The following is a 15768-nucleotide window of genomic DNA, read 5'->3' as shown; positions in this document are numbered from 1 at the left end:
CGACTAGAGGCTGTTATTTTTGAAAAAGGAGGATATACAAAATATTAATGTCACTTTTATGTTGAGGTGCCCATACTTTTTCACCGGTCAAATTTTGTTTAAATGCGGATTGCACATTTTCTGTTAGTACAATAAACCTCATTTCAACCCAGAAATATTACTCAGTCCCTCAGTTATTAGCTGGATGAAATTGAAATAGCTGTTGCAAAAACCTAAATTGTTATAAAGAAAAAAGGTTACCATTAATAGGGGTGCCCAAACGTTTTCATATGACTGTACATACATCCAGGGGCGGACACTGACAGCTTGAAGCCCCTGTGCAAAAAATTGTAACTGGGCCCCCCCTTCTTCTATGGCAACAAATCTGTGGGGAGGACACTATGAGGGCCAGATAATGAATTGTGGGGGTGGGGAGGATGCTATAAGGGCCATATAATTTGTGGAGTGGAGGATACTATGAGGGTCATTTAATGAATTGTGGGGTGGGGAGGAGGCTATGAGGCCATATAATAAATTGTGGGGAGGAAGCTATGAAGAACTTAGCCCACCATTCATTAATTTTAAAGGGAATCTGTCAGGTCCCCAATGCCCTCCAACCTAGCAGCATTCACATCCCTGCCTAACCTGCCCTGTGTAATGTTAAACTAAAAAATGAATGTTTAAAAAAACATATATAAACTGTGCTGTCACTGTACTAATTACGGCAGTGACTGGTTGATAGGGTGTTAGTTCTCCAGACTAGTTGGCCCTGTGGGTGTGATAACATGATTTCCATGAGCTAACATCACTGCAGCTCCTAGAAACCTTGCGCATGAGTGAGGCTTTGTTTACTCACATTGATTGATTGCTCTTAGTGAAACAAAATTATAATTTTGTAGTTGGGATACCTTTTAATGGCTACCTAAAATAAAATAAAATAAAATAGAATGTTACAAAGCAAGCTTTCGAGACATCTCAGGTCCCTTCATCAGGCATGGTATGACAAAATATCTGAAGAAACACAAATATATACACAAACAGAGCAGAGGGATGGCATAATGAAAGGGCATTTAAATAAACAAGCACTAAGCTTAGAGAGGAAATCCTTAATTAGCTTTCATATGGTTTATGTTGTGTCCTGAAGCACAGAAACAACATAAACCATATGAAAGTTGTCATATTAAAAGCAACTTTAGATCACAGAATCATCGCAGGGTCTGGGAATACAAATTTATTACAATGTTAAACTCTGTTCACACAGGATTCAACCTGTCAGGAGGATTTATGACACACTACAGAATATGAGGGGTCTGCTCCAGAGACTGAGGGCACTAGGCCTCTGATCCTACATGGATATTGGGACAATAAAACTTTCACACCACTAATCAAAGCTATTTAAGGATTCACTCTCTAAGCTTAGTGTTTGTTTATTTAAATGCCCTTTAATTATGCCATACCTCTGCTCTGTTGGTGTATATATTTGTGTTTCTTCAGATATTTTGTCATACCATGCCTGATGAAGGCACCTGAGATGTCCCAAAAGCTTGCTTTGTAACATCCTATTTTATCTTATTTTAGTTAGCCATTAAGAGGTATCACAACTACAAAATTATAATTTTGTTTCTCTCACTGAGAGCAATCAATCATTTTTCAATTGGCTAACACGGTAAAAAAAACTATTTTCTTTTAACACTCATTGAATCTCATCTGAAGTCGGGTGTACACGTCCTAGCTTCAGAGAGGTGCACTGCAAATGATCAGAAATGCAGAACCTGTTTCTACGATCATACGTAGTGCACCTGAGATTCAATGTGCATGAATACAGCCACGCACATGCGCAAGATTTCCAGGAGCTGCAGTGAATCATGTTACCACAGGGGAATGATAGCAAGGAAAGAGGGCCGACTAGTCAAGGCCCTAAGAACAGCACACTTTATAAGTCCTTGCTTTAAACATTCATCCTCAGGCTATTAGTCATCACTCACTTCCCCCTCCTCAGTCTATTAGTTACCACTCACCTCACCCTCCTTATTATGCCTTCCTCAGTCTACATCACCACTTCTTCTGCAGTGAACTTTTCAAATGACACACGCGCACATGCCCTGATGTCGTCAGTACGGCACACGCACGTATGTCACAGAGAAAGTACCGGGCAAGGAGCAGAAGACAGACACATGCGTTATGCTGTCTACACTGTGTGGAGCTGCAGGATTGCTCCCTATGCTGCATGTGATGAGGGCAATCGGGCCAAGGGCCCCCCAGAGCCACAAGCTCCAGACAACAGATCAGATTAGTTTCATTATTAACCGGCCAGCAAGGGACCCCTGAACCTCTTGGCCTGGCTGCACCAGTGGTATGTCCGCCACTGGATATGTCGACAAAATTGTGGGCACCCTTCTGTTAAAGTAAGAAAAGACTACAATGGTCACTGAAATAATTCTAAACTAACAAGACTTTTCAATTTTAATTTACTGAAAAACAACTAATGAAAATCAGACATAACATCTGAATTGTGCTTCAACAGAGGAAAAGCTAGACTGAAAATGTCCTGGACAAAATTATGGTACCCTTAACTCAAAATTTAGTTGCATAACCTTTTTAGTCAATCACTGGAAACAGATGATTTCTGTAACTCTTAATGAGACTTCTGCACCTATTTTGGCCCACTGCTCATGAGCAAATTGCTCTAGCTGTCTCAGGTTTGAAGGGTGCCTTCTCCAGCTTCTTGCCCAGTTCAATTTTAGATCAGGTCTCATAGAAGGCCTCCTCAGAATAGTGCAATGCTTTGAGCTTAGCCATTCTTTGATGATTTTAGCTGTGTGTTTTGGATGATTATCCTGTTGAAGAACTCATGAGTAGTAATGGGTGAACCTGGACTCTAAAGCGGGCTTTACACGCTGCGATCTCGCTAGCGAAATCGCAAGCGATCGTACCCGCCCCCGTCGGTTGTGCGACACGGGCAAATCGCTGCCCGTCGCGCACAACCTCGCTTACCCCCGTCACACGGACTCACCTGTCCTGCGACGTCGCTCTGGCCGGCGATCCGCCTCCTTTCTAAGGGGGCGGGTCGTGCGGTATCACAGCGACATTACACAGCAGGCGTCCAATAGAAGCGGAGGGGCGGAGATGAGCGGGACGTAAATATCCCGCCCACCTCCTTCCTTCCGTATTGGTGGTGAAGGCAGGTAAGGAGATGTTCGTCGCTCCTGCGGTGTCACACATAGCGATGTGTGGTGCCGCAGGAACGACGAACAACATCGCTAATTAGAAGAGAACGTTTTTTTGTTTTAGGACGACCTCTCCGTGGCAAACGATTTTGGATGCTTTTGCGATCGTTTTAGGTCGCACATAAGTGTCAAACGCTGCGATATCGTTAATGATGCTGGATGTGCGTCACAAACAACGTGACCCCGACGATAAATCATTAACGATATCGTAGCGTGTAAAGCCCGCTTATAAGTCCGGATCCACGCGGGATACCAAGTTTCTGTGCATCAATCCCGGGACCAGAGTTCTCAGAGAACTCTGGGTAACTATCCAGATTCTGCTATCCGAATAATTAAAAAAAAATAGGGAAATAGAGAATAAGGAAAATAAATAAAATAGGAAGAAAACAGCACATTATACTTACCAGTCTCCTGTATGGCTGTAGCACTATTTCTGGGGATGCTCATTACCCTCATGCATATGCACTGCTGTCTCCGCCAACCAGCAGTCCCGGTAACTGATTGGTTGCAGTCAGACCGCTCCCCCACCTTGTGTGACATCGTGTCTGACTGCTTTCGTTCACAGACGCTGTGTGCATTTCTATTGTGGTGTAAAAATTAATAAATAAAAAAATTGGAGTAGGGTCCCCCCATATTATGATACTCAGCACAGATACTGCTACAGGCTGCAGCCTCCAGCCATGTGCTTATCTTGGCTGTGTATCAAAAGAAGAGGGACCACATGCAGCTTTTTTAAATAAATAATTTTTAAAAAAGCATGCGGTCCCCTCCAATTTTGATACTAAGCCATGATAAAGCCGACACCTGGGGGCTGGTATTCTCAGGCTGGGGAGGCCCATGGTTATTGGGCCCCCAGCCTAAAAGTAGCAGCCTGCAACCACCTAGAATTGTTGCATCCATTAGATGAGACAACTCAGACACTTTATCCAGCTCATCCTGATTGTCCTGGTGCAGTGGCAATCATGGTAATATCATGGCTTAATGACAACACACAGCTGCCACTAAGCCCCAGATTAGTAATGGGAGGGGTCTATGAGAGGGCTGAAGCCTATAGCCGAATACTTTATGTGTGCTGGGTATCATAATATGAGGGGACCCTACGCAAATTTATTTACTTATTTTTACACCACAATAGAGATGCACACAGCGTCTGTGATTCCAAGCAGTCAGACACACTATGACAAAGGGTGGAGGAGAGGTCTGACTGCAACCAATCACAGATGCTAGGACTGCTGGTGGGCGGGAGGAGCAGTACATATGCATGAAAGGGAATGAACAGCCCTGGAAGTAGTGTTACAGCTGCGCGGAGACTGGTACGTATAATGCGCCTGCTCTAACTCTCATAGCTCTGTCTTCCACCATTTTAAAGAGCATGATTTGGGTCCCCATAGACTTATATGGGGATCACCATCCGGAAAGATATCAGAGATTAAATCCGGCTAGACCCGCCAATCATGGATATCTGAGAGTTTGCCTATCACTACTTATGAGGTTTGACTCAGACCAAGCTTTCTGATACTGAGCAGCACATTTTGCTTTAGAATGCCTTGATAACCTTGACATTTTATTGTACCTTGCACAAATTCAAGACACCCTGTGCCAGATGCAGCAAAGCAGCCTCAAACCTCTACCATGTTTTCAGCAGGTATAATGTTTTTTTCTTTATATACTTCATATTTCTATATTTGAACAAAGAGTTGATGTGACATGCCAAAGAGGCAAAGGGTAAATCTCTCTTTCCTGAAAAATGTAATCTCTTATTGTCCACAAGGTCTCCTCTTTCTCTCTTATAAAGTATAAGGTCTTATGGTCACTGGAACTTCTTCTATAGATTCTAAGCTCTTGTGGTCAGTGGGGACCTATTTTCCCCTGCCTGTAATGTGTAAGCTCTTATAATCGGGGGGGGGGGGGGGGGGTCTTCTCTATCTTGTAGAGTGAATGCTTTTATGGTCACTGAGGACTTCTCTCTCCTATAGTGTAAGCTCTTGTGATAAGCAGGGACCTCTTTCTCCCTTGTTTGTAAAGTGTAAGTTCTCATGGTTAGGGGTGTCTGCTCTCTCTCTTCTCAGCCACGAGATTTGCACAAATTTTTTTGCCACAAATCAAATTTTGGGGGAAAATTTGTCAAATCTGAATCTTAAAACACCTGCTCATCTCTAACCTGTGCAAAAAGTCATAAATTTGTGTTCATTCCACCTTTCTTTTTGCAGCTCCAGCATCAGATAAGTTATTGAATGATATGTTAAATATATCAGCAATGTTTTTCATTAGTAATCCATAGATTTGGCTCCAGTGAGAACAGGTCAGCCAAAATATTTAACTTTTTCCACTTGACCTCAATTCCCACTTGATTTAAAAGCTCAATTTATTTCTCGGAAACACAAAAGAAAGAATGAAAATCATCTGATTTCCTCAGAGAAACAGTTTTCTTTTCAGTAAAAACAAATACATTCCTGTAAGTGGCAGTTTTGTTTTCCATGTGTTTGAGTACAGATTATGGAATTCAGTAGTTTAAATTCCGGTTATGTGGCATGCATTGGGTTTTACAATGGATGGTGTTGATTAATAGACAAATGTCAACATTCCAAATATTACAATAAAACTCGTTGTTTTAGTATTAAAAGTACATTTTATTATTCAAGTTTTTTTTGTTTTTCTGGGGGTTTTTTTGAAACGCATATCAAAAGTAGCACATATTTTTATTAATTGTACTCCATTTTCATATTTCGATGTGGACTGAAAAGTCAAGGATTCAGTATGATACTTTTACCTTCACTGTTACAATCTAGCAGAGAGTTTTTGGCTGATGAAGATGCAAATAACTCACAGAAGATTTTCTGTACACAATTCTAGTAAACTTTTAGTTCAAGGGTTCCTACGTACGGCCATATTATGGATAATAATAGTGTTGCCATAAAGATGCATGGGCCCTATATTACACCTCTGTATGTGCCTAACTTCATTTCATGAAAACTGCTGGCAACTCATGCTACTCCCACTAAGGACAACATCTGCAAGGAGTTTGTATGTTCTCCCCGTGTTTGCGTGGGTTTCCTCCGGGTTCTCCGGTTTCCTCCCACACTCCAAAAACATACTGATAGGGAATATAGATTGTGGGCCCCAATGGGGACAGTGTTGCCAATGTATGTAAAGCGCTGTGCATGCAATGTCAGCAGATGGAGCCCCAGCACCCAAATGGAAACTCAAAGGAGCAAGAAAGGGGCATGACCTGTAGAAAAAATAGCATATCTTATGGGAAAGGGGAAATGTGTAAAATGTTAATTTGTGATTGTAATGTTTAGATAGTTTTGTACTTTGTATATATCTGTAAAAGTGTTTCGGCAATGTATAGCGTTTATGTGTATGCATGTTTGCAATTTAAAAATAGAGCCTATATTTGCACACTGCATGACAATTTTAATTTTGCAGTGTATGGGACTATTATTTTCCCACTTCTGTATTTTTAATTTAGAAGATAAATTTTACAGTGAATATCCAGCAAAATATACAGATTCTGTTGGAAGTCTGGTTCAAATTTGGTGTGAGTTCATGAAGAAATACAAATCTGCCTTGAATAGACTGGCCTTTACAAATTAGCTTACGTGTACTGCCTTTCCATGGTTATACCCCTGCATCTTATGGAGGAAAGCGGTATGCAGACGTCACAAACTTGATGACCAATGGAGCATGGCTGCAGCTATATAGAAAGCGATAGAAACTTAAATAAGGATATTTTAGTAAGTGGTATACAGTATCTTGAAAAAGTTTTCATACCTTGTGAACTTTTCCACATTTTTCCACATTATACTCACAAATGTAAATGTATTTTATTGGGATTTTATGAATATAATGTGCATAGAAAGGTGCAATAGGGTCTTATGTGACTTGCAAGGTATAGTACTAAACTGGATTTGCTCACCTATGAGAGTTGTGTATCACACATCAGTTTGAGCATATATGACGTAGAGCTTCTGCAAATACATGATGTACACTGGGGTACAAAAGGAAAGATGTGCTAACTCTGTGGGGCCTTGAAAGACCACTATCCGAAAAATACAGGACACATCCAAAGAAGGAATCGGTTTATTTCTATGCATTTTAAAGCTTGCTTTTTCTCTGTTGTTAAAATGGCCTGTGATAAGCAGGAAGATCCATCTACTGAAGTGTCCTGAATCCTTTTGATAGGGGTCTTTTACGGCAGTGCAGAGTTAGCTTGTATTTCCTTCAATTGCTGATTGGGATTTTATATGAAATACCAACATAAAGTAGAAAATATTTGTGAAGTGTAAAGGAAATTATACATATTTTTCTAATATTAAAAATATAAATTTTGAAATTGTGACATGCATTTGTATTCAGCCCCCCTGAGTCAATACTTTCTAGGACCACCATTCCCTGCAATTACTGCTAAAAGTCAATTCTTTGCAAAATAACTCCAGTTCAGCAGGATTGGATGGAAAGCATCTATGAACAACAATTTTCAAGACTTGCAACAGATTCTCAATGAGATTTAGGTCTGGACTTTGACTGGGCCATTGAAACGCATGAATATGCCATTCCATTGTAGCTCTGGCAGTATGTTTAGGATTGTTGTCCTGCTGGAAGGTAATCCTATGCCCCAGTCTCAAGTCTTTTGCAGATCCACCAGGTTTTCCCCCAGGATTGCCCTGTCTTTAGCTCCATCCATCTTCTCATCGACTCTTACCAGCTTCCCTGTCCCTGCTGAAGAAAAGCATCTAAACATGTTTCATGGTGGGGATGGTGTTACCAGGATGATATATAGTCGTAATTTTCTGCCACACAGTGTTTTGTGTTAGCTCAAAGAGTTCTAATTTGGTCTCATTTGGCCAGAGCGAGCACCTTCTTCCGCATACTAGCTGTGTCTCCTACAAGACTTTTTGCAAACTGTAAGATTGATTTCTTATAGTTTGCTTTCAAAAATGGCTTTCTTTTTGCCACTTTTCCATAAAGGCCTGATTTCTGGAGTATATGACTAATAATTGCCCTGTAGACAAATTCTCCTACTTGAGCTGTTCAACCAGAAGAAAAATTAGAGGCTTAAGAAGAGGCGCTACAGACCAAATGAATGCAAATTATTTATTCTAAAAAATAAGTGGAAATATAAAACACAACGCGTTTCTGGGACTCACAGTAAAAATGTCCCCTTCCTCAGTTGACACCTGAGGAAATGGACATTTTTTCTGTAGGTCCCAGAAACACGTTGTGTTTTTTATTTCAACTGCCTTTTTAGAATAAATAATATGCATTCATTGGTCTGTAGTGCCTCTTCTTAAGCCTCTAAGTTTTCTTCTAATTGACTTGCTATACCCCTGCGGCTGCAGGTGAGAGGCTCTGAGCGCAGCAACAGTTCGAATTGAATTTTCCCACCGGATCTTGTATCACACGCTACCACAGCAGGTTTCAAACCTGCGTTGTACCTGACCACAACTGTTGGCACCAACGCTGGTCTTCAAGCTCTGTGGAGAGTCCGTTCTTCACTGAGGTTCAGGAGCTTCGGGAGGAATCCTCCGGTCCCCCTTGCATGCTGGATTGTGACATCCCTGCGGTGACATCACCTCTGCTGGACTGGTCTGTAACTATTATCCTCATGTTTATCGGAGTTGTGCAAGGGTGCATAACTACCTAGATGATCTGCTTTCGATTGTTTCTTACAAGTTTGTTTAGCGGATTGACACAGGAGCACTCTTCTTTGTTTGTTTTTACATTGTCTGCAATCCTACCTGAGTTGTGGATCTCTGAAGTTCCTGCAGAGTACTCATGGGTCTCTTGGCTGCTCCTCTAATTACTACTCTCCTTGCTTGGATGTCAGTTTAGGTGAATGGCCCTATCTTGGTAGGCTTGCATGAGATGTTCAAAGCTGGGGTATTTATTTATAACCTAACCTAGGTTTAAACTACACCTCAATTTATCCCTTTGGTTTATCACGTAATTACATAACCCCAATAAAATACATTTAAGTTTGTAAGTGTAATATAAAAAAAAAATCGTGAAAACGTTCATAGGGTCTGAATATTTTTTCAAGCCAGTGTATATTCATCTTAAATGCACATTTGTTAAAAATTACCTATAACATATCAAACCCTTTAAATCTATCTATATAGCTATTAAAAGATGTATTATTGTATTCTACATATCCTCATAAAACCAATAGAATACATTCTAAACAGAAAAACATGTAATTTTGTCATTGTTTTCATTAATGTAATAATAGTAGTAAAATTCCGAAGCCTTTGTCAAATACTTGCCTTTTCTGAGATACTGCCAGTTCTTTCTCAGCCACACATCTGGAAAAAAAAACAAATCCACACCAGATCAGATGTTACCAAAAACTTGCACTACTTGGCTATTAAGTGATACATACTTACAAATTGTAAACAGTACAGTACCCTAACTTCTGGGTGAAAAATTAACAAAATATTAAGTACAGTAAATTAGTACTCTTATAACATTTCTGCCAAGAAGAGATCTTTTCTAAAAGACTGGTTACTGAGCAATAACTGAAGCAATACAAGTAGTGGGGCATATTTATCAAGCTAAATTCACCAAAAAACTGTCTTAAATGACTTGCATCAAATATACAGATGTGGTGGAAAAAAAGACAGAAATGTATTCCAGTCTTTTACAGGAGTATATTTTTGATGCTCATATACAGGCGATGAAATATACAACAAATCCTTTAATAGACTTGTGGCCAGAATTGGCCACATTTCACATACATGAGTCAAATACCATGATGTATAGACTGTCCCTGGGTTTCCTGAGCTGTACTTGACAGCTTCATAAGTGTCTATAAGATCTGCAAACAGTCCATCCATCTTGTTCCCTTCTTGGACTGTAACACACATATGTATTAATGTGGCATTAATGACTTAATGAAAAAGAAATCTGAAAATATAACGGCTACTATTTTACCAACATCATTTTATTCTAAAAATAAATTATGCTAATATAAGAAAAAGGAATGTTTATTTATAAATTTGTGTACTATTAATATGGAAGGAATCTTGAATTGCTAAACTGTAGAAAAGTAAAATTTTCTCACATATAGATAAGTGTTCAGTATGAATTGTTAATATACAGTACAGATCAAAAGTTTGGACACACCTCATTCAAAGAGTTTTCTTTATTTTCATGACTCTGAAAATTGTAGATTCACATTGAAGGCATCAAAACTATGAATTAAAACATGTGGAATGAAATATTTAAAAAAGTGTGAAACAACTGAAAATATGTCTTATATTCTAGGTTCTTCAAAGTAGCCACCTTTTGCTTTCATTACTACTTTGCACACCCTTGCATTCTCTTGATGAGCTTCAAGAGGCAGTCACCGGAAATGGTTTTCCAACAGTCTTGAAGGAGTTCCCAAAGATGTTTAGCACTTGTTAGCTCTTTTGCCTTCACTCTGCGGTCCAGCTCACCCTAAATCATCTCGATTGGGTTCAGGTCTGGTGACTGTGGAGGCCAGGTCATCTGGCGTAGCACCCCATCACTCTCCTTCTTAGTCAAATAGCCCTTATACAGCCTGGAGGTGTGTTGGGGTCATTGTCCTGTTGAAAAATAAATGATGCTCCAACTAGATGCAAACAGGATGGAATAGCACACCGCTGCAAGATGCTGTGGTAGGCATGCTGGTTCTATATGCCTTCAATTTTGAATAAATTCCCAACAGTGTCACCAGCAAAGCACCCCCACACCATCACACCTCCTCCTCCATGCTTCACGGTGGGAACCAGCCATGTAGAGTCCATCCATTCACCTTTTCTACAAAGACACGGTGGTAGGATCCAAAGATCTCAAATCTGGACTCATCAGACCAAAGCACAGATTTCCACTTGTCTTATGTCCATTCCCTGTGTTCTTTAGCCCAAACAAGTCTCTTCTGCTTGTTGCCTGTCCTTAGCAGTAGTTTCCTAGCAGCTATTTTACCATGAAGGTCTGCTGCACAATGTCTCCTCTTAACAGTTGTTCTAGAGATGAGAAGGTGGGTCCAAACATTTGGTCTGGACATACAGATATGTACTCAAAAGGTATCACTATTATATATTTTATGACATATAGATAGTTATTCCAAATGCATCACTTTTTTGTTTTAGGTATATATAGTCATATTAAAAAGTTTTGGCACCCCTATTAATGTTAACCTTTTTTCTTTATAAAAATTTGGGTTTTTGCAACAGCTATTTCAGTTTCATATATCTAATAACTGATGGACTGAGTAATATTTCTGGATTGAAATGAGGTTTATTGTACTAACAGAAAATGTGCAATCCGCATTTAAACAAAATTTGACAGGTGCAAAAGTATGGGCACCCTTATCAATTTCTTGATTTGAACACTTCTAACTACTTTTTACTGACTTACTAAAGCACTAAATTGGTTTTGTAACCTCATTGAGTTTTGAACTTCATAGGCAGGTGTATCCAATCATGATAAAAGGTATTTAAGGTGGCCACTTGCAAGTAGTTCTCCTATTTGTATCTCCTATGAAGAGTGGCATCATGGGCTCCTCAAAACGACTTTCAAATGATCTGAAAACAAAGATTACTCAACATAGTTGTTCAGGGGAAGGATACAAAAAGTTGTCTCAGAGATTTAAACTGTCAGTTTCCACTGTGAGGAACATAGTAAGGAAATGGAAGAACACAGGTACAGTTCTTGTTAAGCCCAGAAGTGGCAGGCCAAGAAAAATATCAGAAAAGCAGAGAAGAAGAATGGTGAGAACAGTCATGGACAATCCACAGACCACCTCCAAAGACCTGCAGCTTCATCTTGCTGCAGATGGTGTCAATGTGCATCGGTCAACAATACAGCACACTTTCCACAAGGAGAAGCTGTATGGGAGAGTGATGCAAAAGAAGCCGTTTCTGCAAGCACGCCACAAACAGAGTCGCCTGAGGTATGCAAAAGCACATTTGGACAAGCCAGTTACATTTTGGAAGAAGGTCCTGTGGACTGATGAAACAAAGATTGAGTTGTTTGGTAATACAAAAAGGCGTTATGCATGGAGGCAAAAAACACGCCATTCCAAGAAAAGCACTTGCTACCCACAGTAAAATTCGGTGGAGGTTCCATCATGCTTTGCCAGCACCAGGAATCTTGTTAAAGTTGAGGGTCGCATGGATTCAACTCAGTATCAGCAGATTCTTGACAATAATGTGCAAGAATCAGTGACGAAGTTGAAGTTACGCAGGGGATGGATATTTCAGCAAGACAATGATCCAAAACACCGCTCCAAATCTACTCAGACATTCATGCAGAGGAACAATTACAATGTTCTGGAATGGCCATCCCAGTCCCCAGACCTGAATATCATTGAACATTTGTGGGATGATTTGAAGCGTGCTGTCCATGCTCGGCGACCATCAAATTTAACTGAACTGGAATTGTTTTGTAAACAGGAAGGATCAGATATACCTTCATCCAGGATCCAGGAACTTATTAAAAGCTACAGGAAGCGACTAGAGGCTGTAATTTTTGCAAAAGGAGGATCTACAAAATATTAATGTCACTTTTATGTTGAGGTGCCCATACTTTTGCACCTGTCAAATTTTGTTTAAATGCGGATTGCATATTTTCTGTTAGTACAATAAACCTCATTTTAATCCAGAAATATTACTCAGTCCATCAGTTATTAGATACCGTATATGAAACTGAAATAGCTGTTGCAAAAACCCAAATTGTTATAAGGAAAAAAGGTTAACATTAATAGGGGTGCCCAAACTTTTTAATATGACTGTAGATAGGTACTCAAAATAAATAAAGTTCCAGCTGGCCTCTTCTGTATAAAAACTTCATATTCTTTATTACGTAATTTTGCACCTTCTAGCTGGCTACTTTGCACTGTTTATAAACTGCAACACGGGGAGGCCAATCTTCAAGACTTGCTTTGATTTTTTAAGTAGATGAGCATACAAAAGTTCTCCTCTTTACTATTTTGCATGTTTTAAATAAAGTTCTCAAAATGAATCACTATATTTTTTGCTTTTGAATCAAGCAAACGACTTTTGTAGCCATTAGAAGCATGTAAGCACATCCCGTGCTTCCTAAGTATCTGACTGCAGTCTGTTGAGTTATTGTGGTTGGATTGGAAACTGTTAAATAAATAACTACAGCGGTCTGTGGGTACTGTGAATTTAAACTATTTCACTAAAATCATGTGAATGCCTGCATCAATGTTATATAATATGTTTCGTTAGAATTTGATGTAAATCTAAAATATGTGCACTAGAGCCACTTTGCAAAAATATACTTTGACTGTTTTTCAAAAAGACCTTCAATATGTTCAGTATATGTACAGTGCCTTGAAAAGTATTTATACCCCATGAACCTTTCCCCCTTTTTTTTCCCACATTACAAGAGTATTTGGAGAGTATTTCTAATATAAAGCAAATTGAAATGTTGCTTGTTTTTTCAAGCACTTTTCAATTTTAACCATTAAAGAACTTGAGAAAAACTCCTTATAAAGATGACTTTAATGTCACTTTAAATCTCTCTAAAATGCAATCATTACATTGTATGCTGTATTAAATGTTAAATGCTGAATATTACTTATAAACTGATTGATACTTCTTTTATATATGAGATATACAGTGCCTTGAAAAAGTATGCAAGCCCAATGAACTGTTCCACATTTTTTCATATTATACCCTCAAACTTAAATGTATGTTATTGGGATTTTATGTAATATACCAACACTGAGTAGCAACTCTTTGTGAAGTGTAACTGAAATGATACATGGTATTCAAAATATTTTAAAAATAGAAATCTGAATATTGTAACATGCAAATTCTCATGCGAAAACAAAACAGCGTTACAAGGAAAAGAGGATGAGACACAGATATAGGCATGGCATGCCCTTCTAAAATCATGTAAAACACCGCAAGGTTACTCCAAGCGGAGTCTCCCTTTTTTCCGAAAATTGGGCCACACACACACACACACCCACCCCTTCAGTGGCAGCACTTGTGCCCCAGTTGTACACTTCACAGGTAGATTTGCATCAAGCACATTCAAAAATATGCCATACTTAACCGTCCCCAGGATGACACCGGGGTAGGTAGCTAAGTCTTTCCTGATCCCAGCTCTGTTCATCTTGGCTCCTTTTTAAAAACAATGTAAGCAAGGGTTACAATGCTGGCAGCTGGACACGACAAAATCTCCAAGGCATAAGTGGAGAGCTCTGGCCATTTTTCAAGATTTGAAGCCCAAAATGAGCAAGGCTCCATTTGCAAAGTAATGGCATCGATGTTCATTTGGAGATACTCCTGTATCATCCTCTCCAGCCGTTGACTATGTGTCAGACTTGTTGTCTCTGGTGGCCTTGCAAAGGATGGTCTAAATAAATTATGAAAAGATTCAATAAAATTGCTGTTACCAGCACCAGATACGGTGCTGCTGGTACGGGTAGACTGTTGAAGATGACGAGACCGTCCCATGTTTGTCAAGTTACAACTGGGAGATTCCCTCCCTGGACCACGGTTGTTTGGTGGAAAAGCCGAGCTAAGATCGAGTAACAGCTTTTGCTGATACTCCTGCATATGTGCGTCCCTTTCTATGGCTGGAATTATGTCACAAAATTTGGACTTGTACTGGGGATCTAATAGTGTGGCAAGCCAGTAGTCATCATCACTTCTAATTTTGACAGTACGAGGGTCATGTTGGAGGTAGTGCAGCAAGAAGGCGCTCATGTGTCTTGCGCAGCCATGCGGACCAAGTCCACGCTGTGTTTGTGGCATAGAGGTGCTAACCGTTCTTTCTTCCTCTGACATCTCCCCCCAACCTCTTTCAACAGAAATTTGACCAAGGTCTCCCTCATCCGCTGAGTCTTCCATGTCCATGGACAGTTCGTCCTCCATTTCTTCATGTTCTCCTGCACCTTCCTCAACATTTCGCCTGCTACCATGCGCCCTTGTTGATACCTGTCCCCCATGGTCCCATGCTTGCCGCGTTGGTGATGATGAACGTCTGGACCTTGGTGATGTTGTTGTCTCTTGCGCATATGAATCGTCCTGTAGTTCCTCCCCTTCCTGTTGTCCCATCCCCTGACTCCGAATAGTGTTTAGCGTGTGCTCCAGCATGGAAATGACTGGAATTGTCATGCTGATAATGGCATTGTTAGCGCTAAACATATTCGTCGCCATGTCGAAACTGTGCAGAAGGGTGCATAGGTCCTTGATCTGAGACCACTCCATCAGGGTGATCTTCCCCATCTCTGTATCTCGTTGGCCCAGGCTATACGTCATGACGTATTGCACCAGGGCTCGGCGGTGCTGCCACAGTCGCTGTAATATGTGGAGAGTCGAATTCTAGCGTGTCGGCACATCGCATTTCAGGCGATGAACTGGCAGGCCGAAAGACTTCTGGAGCGATGCAAGTCGCTCAGCAGCGGTGGTTGAATGGCGGAAGTGAGCAGACAGTTTTCGTGCCCTGTTCAGAGGCCATCTAGGCTGGGATAGTGTGTTAAAAATTGCTGGATAACAAGGTTCAACACGTGAGCTATACAAGGCACGTGTGTCACCTTGCCCAGGCGAAGGGCCACACT

General features: G+C 40.3%; 1 long non-coding RNA gene across 1 annotated transcript in view; it reads right to left on the bottom strand.

Annotated features, from left to right (window-relative positions):
• Positions 1 to 9448: 9448 nt before the first annotated feature.
• LOC142291699 (uncharacterized) overlaps positions 9449 to 15768 on the bottom strand; it is a 50644-nt gene continuing 44324 nt past the window's right edge. The window contains exon 3 of the long non-coding RNA XR_012750525.1: positions 9449 to 9511. This is a non-coding gene — a long non-coding RNA (uncharacterized LOC142291699). The remainder of the gene's footprint in view (positions 9512 to 15768) is intronic.

Source organism: Anomaloglossus baeobatrachus, chromosome 2, assembly GCF_048569485.1.
Source record: "Anomaloglossus baeobatrachus isolate aAnoBae1 chromosome 2, aAnoBae1.hap1, whole genome shotgun sequence".
NCBI lineage: Eukaryota > Metazoa > Chordata > Amphibia > Anura > Aromobatidae > Anomaloglossus > Anomaloglossus baeobatrachus.
Note: the sequence above shows the minus strand (reverse complement) of the source record. Positions and strands in the feature narration are given on the sequence as shown.